The sequence below is a fragment of the Panthera tigris genome, chromosome B2, assembly GCF_018350195.1.
Source record: "Panthera tigris isolate Pti1 chromosome B2, P.tigris_Pti1_mat1.1, whole genome shotgun sequence".
NCBI lineage: Eukaryota > Metazoa > Chordata > Mammalia > Carnivora > Felidae > Panthera > Panthera tigris.
Genome location: NC_056664.1, coordinates 30,024,294 through 30,036,599, shown reverse-complemented (window position 1 = coordinate 30,036,599; position 12,306 = coordinate 30,024,294). Strand labels below are relative to the sequence as shown.

The 12,306-nt window shown below is 40.0% G+C and overlaps 1 pseudogene; it reads left to right on the top strand.

Moving 5' to 3' along the window:
• The first annotated feature begins 753 nt into the window (after positions 1-753).
• LOC102966442 lies at positions 754-5,053 on the top strand (annotated as a pseudogene).
• The last annotated feature ends 7,253 nt before the right edge of the window (positions 5,054-12,306 follow it).

Sequence of the window (12,306 nt, the reverse complement as noted above, 5' to 3'; positions counted from 1 at the left end):
AGGCTGTGACCAGAATTCCTTAACGTTTACTTTGAGGCTGGAAAGAGGAAAGTTCATGGGTGTTTGGCGTGGTGGGTCCTGTACACATGTGGCTGCATCTATGTGTTCCTATGTGTTCCTATGTGAGTTTAGTGCCTGCCTGTTGGTCTTGGTTGCCTGAGAAAGCAACCGGGGCTATGCACAGTGTCTCCTGCACTCACGTTTCAATCAATTGGGAACAGTAGACAGGCAGCGCTTAACCACCAGACGCCTTTAAGATGTCTGGGACTCAGGAAGAGGCTTTTCCTGTTGTAGGTCATTAGCACAGCTACAGGGATTAAGGTCCTTGGGAGCTCCTGACTGACTGACCTCAAATTTCTTGGTTAGCCATCAGGGTAGAAATGAGATTTGAGCTTGGGTACCAGAGGTCCTGACTCAAGTGTTATGGGTAACAGACGGTGCAACCTGAAGTGGTCAGGAGAGAAGATCGTGGCATTTACAGCACTAAAGGAAAGAGCCAGTATCCCAGCCTCCAGCATCAGAGGCAGCAGCAAGACCAAGTGACAGGGACTCCTAGGTCCAAGGTCCTCTGTGGAAAGTGCCAGCATGTGTACTGGAGCATCCAGCATGTTTGTGGGTCTGGCTACAGATCTAGGAATCAACCTTAATGGCCTAGAGACCTTTTTCTTCTGTAAGGCCTGAGTCCCTGGCTATTCAATGGGGAGGAAACATCAGTGTCAGTGTTGATTTGGGGAAACACTTTATAAGCCAAACATGACCCAAAGGGGTCTGCCCCTGTATGTAGAGCCCTATCCTTATGCAGTAGCTGAGGGAGACCTTGGGGAGGTCCTGGCTAAGCAGGTAAAAGGGGAGCTTGGGGCTTCTGTCTTCAGCACTGTGGCCACACTGAGGCATTGTCACTCTGCTCTCAGTTTCTCACTGAACAACACTGGTGGAAGGGTGGGCAGAATGTAGAAAGTTACCATGCACACATGCTCAGGGGAAAGCATGGCTGAAAAATGACTTTGGAAGAGCTGAAATGTGAACCTCAGGCTGATTTCTGGCACACAGACTACAATGATCAAAAATCAAAACAAAAACAAACCGGCTAATGGGAAGAATCTGGTTTTCAGAGTTACCACATTATAAGATTGAGATGACCAGTTTTCAACAACAACAAAGCACAAAGTATACAACGAAACAGGAAAATATGATTCATTGAAACAAACAAAGAAAACCTAGAAAACATCCTTGTGAAAGATCAGAATGTGGACTTACTAGAAGTACTTTATTTATTTTTAAAAATTGTTTTTAAAGTTTATTTTTTTTTGAGAGAGAGAGAGAGAGACAAACAGAGAGAAACAGAGTGTGAGCAGGGAGAGGCAGAGAGAGAGAGGGAGATACAGATCCGAAGCAAACTCAGGGCTCTGAGCTGTCAGCACAGAGCCTGACATGGGGCTCGAACCCACATACCATGAGATCATGACCTGAGCTGAAGTCAGATGCTTAATCGACTGAGCCACCCAGGTGTCCATAGACAAGTACTTTAAACCAACTGTCTGTAAGATGCTCAAAGAATTAAAGGAAATCAAAAAATCAAGACATTGAGCTAAGCATAAAATAAAATATCAACAAAGGGATACAAAGCACGAAAAGAAACTGAAAGTCCAGTGCTGATATGTACAATAACTGTAATGAAAAATTTACGAGAGGTTTCAAGAGCAGATTACAGTAATCAGAACAAAGAATCACTGAGCATGAACATAGGACAATTGAAATGATCACATCTGAGGAATCAAATGAAAAACACTAAAGACAAGTGAACAGAGCCTAGGGGAGCACTGAGACACCAGAAAGGGGACCCACATATGCATTGTGGGAATCCCAGACAGAAGACAGAGAATAAAGTAAGAGAGATTATTTGAAGAAATAATGGCTGAAAACTTGATCCAAATTGATGAAAGATGTAAATATAAACATCCAGGAAAAACAGCAAATTCCATTTAAGATGAACGCAAAGACATCCACACCAAGACACATTATAATGAAACTGTTGAAAACCAAAGGCAAAGAAAGAGTCTTGAAAGCACTAAGAGAAAAGGGACTCATTGCATACAAGCATTCCTTTAAAAAATGGCAGGTTTGTCATCAGAAACCCTAGAGACCAGAAGGCAATGGGCTGATACGCCATGTGCTGAAAGAAAAATATTCAATTAAGAATCTTATATCTGCAAAATGCATCTTCAAAGTGAGCGAGAAATGATGACATTCGCTGGTCAACAAAGGCTGACAGAATTCATTTCCACCATAGTTGCCCTGCAAGGTCTGCAAAGGGAATCCTTCAGGATGAGAGGACACTGGACAGTCACTGAAGCTGTGTGAAGAAATACAAATCTCAGTGAAGGTAAATAAATGGGCAATTATAAACATAGTATTAGTGTGACTTTGGTTTGTAACCCTAGTGTTTGTTGTCTACATGATTTAAATGACTGATACATTAAAGAAAAAGCCACTATTATCATACTTTTGAATTGTAACTCCACTTTTTGTTTTTGACTTGATTTAACAAATACACGAAAACAATTATTAGTCTGTTTTGGGACAGTGTATAAAGATGTAATTTTCTGACATCAATTACTGCAAGAGGATCAGATGGAGCTGTATAAAATGAGACTTTTGGTCTGTTATTGAAGATAAGCTTGTAGAAATACACATTAGAGGGCTATACTTTTAGGATGTGTGATGTGATCCCCATGGTAAACACAAAGAAAATGTCTATAGAGTAATATATGTAAAAGGAAATAAGAAGGAATTAAACCATTTCACCAAAAAACGAAACTAAACAAATACTAAAACAACAAATCCAGAAACGAGGAACAACATAATTATAAGGCATGTAGAAAATAGCCAAATATCAGAGACATGTCCCTCCTTATCAGCAATTACTTTGAATCTAAATGAATTAAATGCTCCAATCAAAACTAGACGCTTGGCAAAATGGTGACAGAAAGATGATCTAACTCTATGTTGTCTAAAAGAGACTCACTTTATCCAAAAACACAAATAGTTTGACAGTGAAAAGAAGGAAAAGGTATCCCCTGCCCACAGTAACCAAGAGAGAACTGGAGTATTTCTTCTGATATCAGACCAAATAGACTTTAAATCAAAGAAATTTAGAAGAGACAAAAAAGAATAGTAGATATTAATAAAAGTTTCAATATAGCAGGAAGATGTAACAATGATAAAGTTCTAGAATTTAATAACAGATCAACAAACTGTGTGAGCAAAACTTGATAGAAGGGAGAAGTAGGGATCAGCAATAGTAGCTGGAGAATTCACTCTCCCATTCTCAAAGCTGGATAGAGCACCCCGCAGAAGAAAAGTAAAGAAACACAGATCTGGAGCAACATAAACCAGCTAGATCTGACACACTCGTACCCAGCACTCCACCCACGAATAACAGAATACACGTTCTTCTCCAGCGCACATGGGACGTTGTCCAGGGTACACCATATGTTAGACCACAAACTAAGACTCCACAGTATTAAAAAGGAGATATCAGACAAACTCTCTTTTCCTACCACAATGGGATACAGTTAGAAATCAAAACCAAAAGGAAAACTGGAAAATTGACAAAGTGGAGGAAATTAAACACACTCTTAACCAATGGGCCCAAAGAAATCCCAAGTGAACTATTTAAAAAATATTTAATTCGGTGACCAACTCCTTCCTTAGCGAGGGTTCTGCTCGCCCCCTCGGTTCCCTGTCCTCCTTCCTCCCGCCAGGAAAACTGGCCCTGTGGTAGAGACTGAGGAGAAGCAGAGAAAGGACAGTAAGGGTGAAGAAAGACCTGGCTGCGTCTTGGGGGGCTTCTGTAGTGCCAGAAGGGGAGGTGGCAGAAGGTACAGGTGGTTCACACCTTGTGGAGGACAGTGTGTGGGCAGGGGCTCCCTTCCAGCTCTTTCTTCCTGACACCTCAGGTGCAGAAGAGTAATCTCCCCTTTAGTGAACTATGTGTCCTCTTTTGCTGTCTGCCTTCCCTGGGAAAATGGCTTCAAAATTAGCATTTTTGCCACCTGATCCAACTTACATGCTGATGTATGATGAATGTGGAAGCCTCTGGACTTTACATCAATCACAACCAGCAGACTGGGAGCACTCTTCTAGACAAAGAGATGCTATTAGAGTTTACTGACTAGAACCAGTAAAGGCAGCAGAATTCCTGCATGTTTATGCTTGTTCACCCAATGTCAAGTACACTTTATTCTTCTCACATGAAAGTGCCGTTGATCTTGGTCAGATGAGCAGCTTTACATAGGACTGGGATCACGGAGTAATAGTCATATGTTCTCGTAGGATTATTCTGGGATGGCGCAAGGTCTGAGAAACCAACAGAGAAGAACCTCTGTGCAGATATAGAAGCTGCTTGGCTTGCTCTTAGGACAAGATATGGATAACGCCCTGAAAATGTGATTCTATAATGGCCAAATTAGAGAGAGACAGTACTATCTGTGGATCTTGCTGCTTGGTGCAAGAGTGCTTGCATAATTCTTCATTCCCCTTTGACCTCCACAATGCCAGTCGCTTTTCCTGATACCACGAAGACGTAGCTACTGTTTGGATGCATTCCCAAACATTGACAAAGTCTCTAAGATAACCTCTCCAGTATTAACAATTTACGGGACAGAAGGTGAAGTCAGTGACTTTTCACATGGCCTCACATTGTTTGAGTCTTCCCAAAGACCCGTGGATCCTCTGTGGGTAAAAGGGACGGTCACAATGATATGGAACATGAGGGACAGCACCTTGAAAGGTTGAAACAGTTTGGATCACAGGAACCGGTCAATTTGCAAATTAGTCTGTAAATTTGTATACTGGTTTTCCTTTCTTGCTGTGCTGAATTCTTTGGTAAATAACATGAAGCCTGAAGGTTTTGTTTGCAATTCATGTGAGCTGCCTTCATAAATGTACCGGTAATGAATTGTAAACAGACTTAATGGAGGCTTTAATTACCAGAACTGAAAACTGGAAATAACAGTACCATGCAATCAGGTTGTGTAATTTGTATTTTTTCTGTGAATTTTTTTAAACATTAAAATAAGTACTGTGTAAGATTTTAATTCTATAAAACCAAATGCTGTAAAATTATTACCAGCTATTTTTGCATAGCAGAAACAAATTTATAAATATTTTTAAAACATCTCAGGGCACTGGGTGGCTCAATCAGTGAAGCATCCGACTTGATTTCAGCTCAGGTCATGATTTGTTTTGTGAATCCTAGCTCCACATCAGGCTCTGTGCTGACAGTGCAGAGCCTGCTTGTGATTCTCTCTTTCCCTCTCTCTCTGCCCCTCCCCTGCTCTCTCTCTCTTTCTCTCTCTCTCAAAAGAAATAAACTTAAAAAATATTTTGAAAACATCTCAATGTCCTAAGTCATCATCACCAGGTATACAAACATAATATTTAGTCAATAAAAAGGTGTATATCTAAAACAATTCAAGAACTCATAATAAGATTAACTGTGGTAAATGTGCAAGTTCATTATAGATACAGGCTTGCACCCTGTTGTATACAGAAGAAGCTTAAATGATTATCTTATTGGAAAATACATTGAGTTTTCTGATTCCCTGGTTATCATACATTGTCTCCTTTAAAAATAATGTCAAGTATTAATTTTTATGCCATCTATTAATTTACCAACTAGTTACCTTGTAAATGAGAAGTCATGATAGTACTGAATTTCAGCTAGTTAGGATTTACAGGTTTGGCCCTGTGAGACAACCACTTAAAATTCCCATTGTTGTCATTTAAATGGCATTTAGAACTCCAAGAATAATTCTGTATGCAATGTTCTTTCAAATTTTGACAAATCGCATAGAATTGAAGTACTCCTCATTATAAGAACACCTGAGAGTCCATTAGATGTTCTTCAAGACCACAAACAGGCTGGCTATTTGGCTGTTGAAATTTTGACCTATTTTTAGTAAGACCTATTGGTTTAGAATACTAACTGAGAATTTCATGGGTTCCCTCCTGGATGCAGGAGATAAGAGAACATTTCACTCATAACATTTGTATTATGCAATGCAAACAAAATTAAATTGTTTTTCCTTGAATGAATCCTGCCTGAATAAAACAATGAAAGAAAAAGAAAAAGAGGGGTGCCTGGGTGGCTCAGTTGGTTGAGCATCTGATTTCTGATTGCAGCTCAGGTCATGAACTCCTGGTCATGAGATTGAGCCCTGCTTTTGGGCTCCATGCTGAAGGTGGTGCCTGCTCAAGTTTCTCTCTGCCCACTTCCCCACTCACCCACCCATGCTATAAATAAATAAATAAATAAATAACCAAATAAATAGCTTTAAAGAGTTACGAAAAGAAAAAGAACAGTATGTAGTCTAATTTATAAATGAATGAATGTTGAAACAATACACACTGGATATATTTTAAAGCCTTTTTTCTTGCTTGTTCTCCAGTTACATCTAAGACTATAGTGCATGATTCTCTTCAAAGTATATCAAGTATTGTGAATACTTTGGTCCAGATGTGTCAAATTAACAGTAAAATAACAAGTATACCACCAAAAAAAAAATCATTGGAAAATATTTAGAGACACCTGAAAACAAAACTCCATATATCCAAACTTATAGAATACAGGGAAAACAAGGCTAATGGGAAAATTTATAGCTGAAAATGTTTATATCAAAAAAGATCTCAAATCAACAACCAAACTCTACAACTTAAGAACTAGTAAAAAGAACAACAAAGTAAACACAAGGCTAGCCGAAGAAAGTTAGGAATCAGTATTCTATCAGAGATAAATAATAGGAGTAGAAAAGTAATCTTCCAGGAACTGGAATAGGAATAGCAGAGACAATAGAGAGAATAGAATAGAATAGAAGAGAGATAAATAATAGGAGTAGAAAAGGGAATAGAAAAGTAATCTGGAAAATCAATGAAACCAAAAACTGGTTCTTTGCAAAGATCAATAACATTGACAAAGCTTTACCTAGATTGACTAATGACATAAAGAGAGAAAACACACTACTAAAATCAGAAAAGAAAGTGTAGATACTATTACCTATTCTACAGAAATAAAAAGGATTATAAGACAGTACTGTAAACAACTGTATGCAAACAAATTGGAAAACCTAGATGAAATGAATAGATTCCCTGAAACTAAAACCTACCAAGACACAATTATAAGAAAATAGAATATCTGAATAGACCTATAACCAGAAAGGGTACACCTGACAAAGAAAAGCCTTGGACCTCATGGCTTTACTGGTGAGATTTACCACACATTTACAGAACTAACACCAACACTTTTCAAACTCTTCCCAAAAATCTGAAGCAAAGGGAAACTCTTCTGAAGTCATTCTATAAAGCTAGCATGGTCTTGATACCAAAGCCAGACAAAGATACTACAAGGAAAGAAAGCTACTGATCAATATCCCTGATGAATATTGGTGCAAAACTCAACAAAATACTAGCGAATTGAATTCAGAAGCATATTAAAATGTTTATACACCAAGACCAAATGGGATTTATTCGTGGAATGCAAGGATGTATCAACACAGGAAATCAATCAAGGTGATACATCACATTAAAAAAATTAAGGTGAAAGAAAACACATGGTCATCTCAATGCTCAATGCAGAAAAAGAAAAAATTCAACATCCTTTCCTTATAAAAGCATTTATTCAACAAGGAAGAAAAGGAAATTATCCCAAAATAATAAAATCCAATGATGAATACCCCACAGTGAACATCAATGTTGAAAGCCTAAAAACTTTCCCTCTAAGATTAGGAATAAGGCAAGGATGTCTGCTCTCATCATTTTTGTTCAACATAGTATTGGAAGCTATAGCCAGAGTAGTTAGCCAATAAAAAGATGTAAAAGGTATCCAGACTGGAAAGGAAGGAATGAATTGATTCCTGTTTCATTACATAAACTTCTCTGTAGAAACTCCAGAAAAAATCCAACCAAAAAAAAAAGAAAAGAAAAGAAAATGGTAAAATTAATAAATGAATTCAGCGAAGTTGCAGGATACAAAATCACATGAAAAAATCATGTGCATTTTTATTCAGTCACAATGAACAGTTCAAAAGGACATTAAGAAAACTTCTATTTACAATAGCATGAATAAAACTGTGGGAGCTGACCTCACGAAGGAGGCAAAAACTTGTACAGGGAAAACTAAGAAAATTGCTGAAAGAAATTCACGAAGACATTAAGAAAAGGGAAGACTTTTCTACGTTGAAAGACTTAACATTTTTGATTTGTTAATATTACCCAAAGCAATCAACAGATTCAATGCAATCCTTATCAGAATCCACATGATATATTTTGCAGAAATAGAAAAATTCATTCTAAAAATCATATGGAATTTTATGGAAAAGCCAAAACATTCATGAAAAAGAACAAAGTTGAAGGCCTAACTTTGAATTTCCTAATTTTAAAACTTATATAAAGCTACAGAAATCAAAGCATTGTGGTAGTGGCATAAAAATAGATATACAGACTTAAGCAGAAACAGAGTCCAGAAAATCACCTTTGGATGTATGGTCAAGTGATTATTGCCAAGGGTGCCAAGACCATTTTTGTGAAAAGACAGTCATTTCAACAAATGATACTGGGAAAACTGGATATCCACATGCAAAAGAATACAGTTGACCCATACCTAAGACCGCACTCAAATTACTCTAAAAATGGATGAAAAACCTAATCCTAAGGGCAAAAACTATAAAAATCTTAGAAGAAAAATTTAGGGCAAAGCTTCACAACATTAGATTTGACAGTGATTTCTTGAATGTGACATGAAAGTCATAGGCAACAAAAGAAAAAATAGTCAAATGGGTCCTCATGAAAATTTAAAACTTCTGTGCATTGAAGAACAGTATCAAGAGAGTAAGAATGTAACCCATAGAATGGGAGAAAATAGTTCCAACTCACAAATCTGATAAGGGATTAATATTCAGAACACATAGACAGCTCCTGAGACGAAAAAAGACCAACAACCCAATTAAAAAGTGGGCTGGGGACTTGAACAGATATTTCTCCAAAGAAGATATATAATGGCCAACAAGCACGTGAGAAGATATGCAACATCAATAATCCTTGGGTAAATGTAAATCAAAACCACAGTGAGATACCAGTTCTTAGGGGAAGAAGTGGTTTCTTCCAGCCTTCGTACAAGGGGACAAATGAGGGTCCATCGATACCACTTCACACCAAATAGAATGGCTACTCTTTTAAAAATAACAAAATAACAAGTGCCAGTGAACAGGAAAAGAAATTGGAACCCTTGTACACTGTTGGGAATGTAAAATGAGCAGCCACTATGGAAAATGGTATGAAGCTTCCTCAAAAAATTAAACATAGAATTATCGTATGATCCACCCACTCCATTTGTGAGTATATATCCAAAAGAATTGAAGGAAGAGACATGAACAGGTGTTTATAAGCCCATACTTATAAGCAGCATTATTTACAAGAGCCAAAAGAATTAAGCAACCCATTGTCCATCAATAGATGAAGGGATAAGCAAAATAAGGTGTATACGTACAATGGAATACAATACAGACTTACAAAGCAGGAACAACCTGACACACGCTACAACACAGATGAACCTTGAGAAGATTGTGCTAATTGAAATACACTAGCCACCAAAACACAAGTACTGTATGATTGCACTTACATATGGGATCTAGAATAGCCCAATCCATAGAGACAGGAACTAGAATGGCATTTTGCAGAGGATGTGACAAGGGGATAATGACAGAATTTTGTTGAATGGATAAAGAGTTTCAGTCTTGATTATATGAAAAGAGTTGAAGACAGATGGTGTTAACAGTAGTCTTGGAGTATAAATGTACTTAATACACTGAACAGTACACCTAAAAATGGTTAAGATGGTAAATCTTACATTTTACGCTTTAAAATTATGGTAAATTTGGTCATTGATGCTAACTACCATAATTTTCTAAACATTAAAAATGAAGTAAATGAATCATTTTAGAGAAGCAGGGAGGGGCCATCTGATTAAGGTTTATGGATCTAGACGTCAGGGGCATGCAGGGATATTCCCTCCAAGGTAAGACACCAATTATTGCGAGTTGCATCTCTCACTGCAAAGAAGGAAGGACATGGCCCAGGGGACACGTGGGGTTCCAGCAACACACATTTCATCCCTAGGGGTTACGTTTGGCCCACGTCTGGATGACCTAGAGGGATGCTAGCTTTGAGTGGGACCAGAACAGAAATATCCAGGCCATCCTACATTCAGATACCATCTATTGGACCTCTTGATGGTAGAAGGGTCAATGCTGGGAAAGGATGCAGTGTGGAGCTAAAGGAAAGCACTAGTAGGAGAATCACATGCTGGCACCTCAGGTATTGTAGTAAGGTCATGCCATCCACAAAGAGTAGTAGATTCCCTTTTAGAATAGAAGTGCCATGTGGTGTGTTTCAGGACCTGGTAAGACAGAATGCTTGTCCATGGGACACCAAGAAGGCACATGATTAAAAATGACCATATGCAGGGCTCCTGGTGGCTCAGTCTGTGAAGTGTCTAACTCTAGATTCCGGCTCAGGGCATGATCTCACAATTCATGAGATAGAGTTCTGGATTGGGCGCAGTGCTGAGCATGGAGGCTGCTTAGGATTCTCTCTCTCCCTCTCTCGGCACCTCCCCCCACTCATTCTCTCTCTCTCCACCCCCTCAAAAGAAATTAATAAACTTTTAAAAATGACCCTATGTGCTAGGTTCTGTGTAACACACTAAGTCATCAATTAGCCAGGTCCGCATCAGTCCATCCTAAATGGAAATGGTCTCTCGGCACTGAAGCCTGAGTCATTCACCAGCAAACACCCACCCACGAGCAGGAAATGAAACACTGAGCTGATAAGTTGACTTCATCAAGCCTTTATCACTGGTCAGCCCAGGACTGGTGGAATGGGCACATGAATGGAGTGACCACATGGCAGAGACAAAGCCACATATGGATCCAGCAGCCATGATTCCCATTTGGTCTACTGCTACCTCTGAATGTCCATCCTGTCAGAAACAGAGGCCAACACTGGGCCCTGCTATAACACCATCTCTTTAGGTGATTAACTGTCCATGAAGTGACAAGTTGACTGCATTGAGCCCCTTCCATCTTGGAAGGGCCAGAGACTCATCCTCATGGGACAGATACCTCTCCCATGTGTGCGCTCCTGTTTCCTGCCCACACAGCCAGTGCCACTATCTAGGGGCTATCAAAATGCATGATCCACAGGCTCAGAATTGCTCTCAACACGGTATGTAGCTGGGAGACCCCTCACAGTGAAGGAGGTGCAGGATGTACCGTGACTATGGGATCCACCTGTAATGTTACATTTCAGATGGTCCAGATTTAGCCAGCCACAGAGAATGGCCCTTCTAGGGCACAAGCTGTCAGCTTTGAGAAAATACTCCAAAGGGATGGGTGCCATTTTCCAGAAGACAATGTATTTATTGAATGAGATATCTCTATATAGTGCTGTGGTCTCATGAAGAAGAGTATGTGAGTCCAGGACCCAAGGGGTGGAAACAGGTATTGATCCACATACCGTTGCTTCCAATCAGCCACTGGAGAAATTTTGCTTCTTTTGTCTGCATTTCTCAACACGGCAGGTTGGAGGTCCTGGAATAAGGATGGACTGAACCTCATACACATTATGGCTGTCACCAGGGATGTTTGGACTCCCTGTGCCCAGGGCAGGAGTCCGCTCTTCTCCAGGCAGAAGTAATCCACCCTGATCCTCAGGAGGGGGTCGGGGTCCTCTTACACAACTGGGATAAGAGTAAATGTAGGGGGAACCCGGGTGAGACGTGGATGCCTGCTGGTTCTTCCTTGTCCCATTGTAACTATGAAGGGACAAGTGCAGGAACCCAGCCTGACAAGGTCTTCATTTCCAACGGCCCAGACCGCTCAGGTAGGAAGGTTGGGGTCACGCTCCCAGATAAGCCACAAGGGCCCCCACACCTGGGCTCTGCAATCCATGGCAGTATTTGTGCAGAGGCCCTACTTCCCATGGGCTGGGTCACACAGTAACAGGTCTGGGACATGAAGGCGGGCTGGTTTCTGGGCGGCATGGGGCTCTCTGACGGCTGACTGTAGCTGAGGACTCCTCTCCGGCCTTGCTCACCTTCACGTAGGTTGCCTGGTGGTCTGTGATAGTGCAACACACCTGTCTCCTCTGGACCATCATGTGGGGCTGGACTGGCATCTCCGTCTGCTGGCCCTTCCAGAATTTTTTGTCTCCCTCTCCTATGCTCTGACAGGTGTTTCCTCTGATAATATC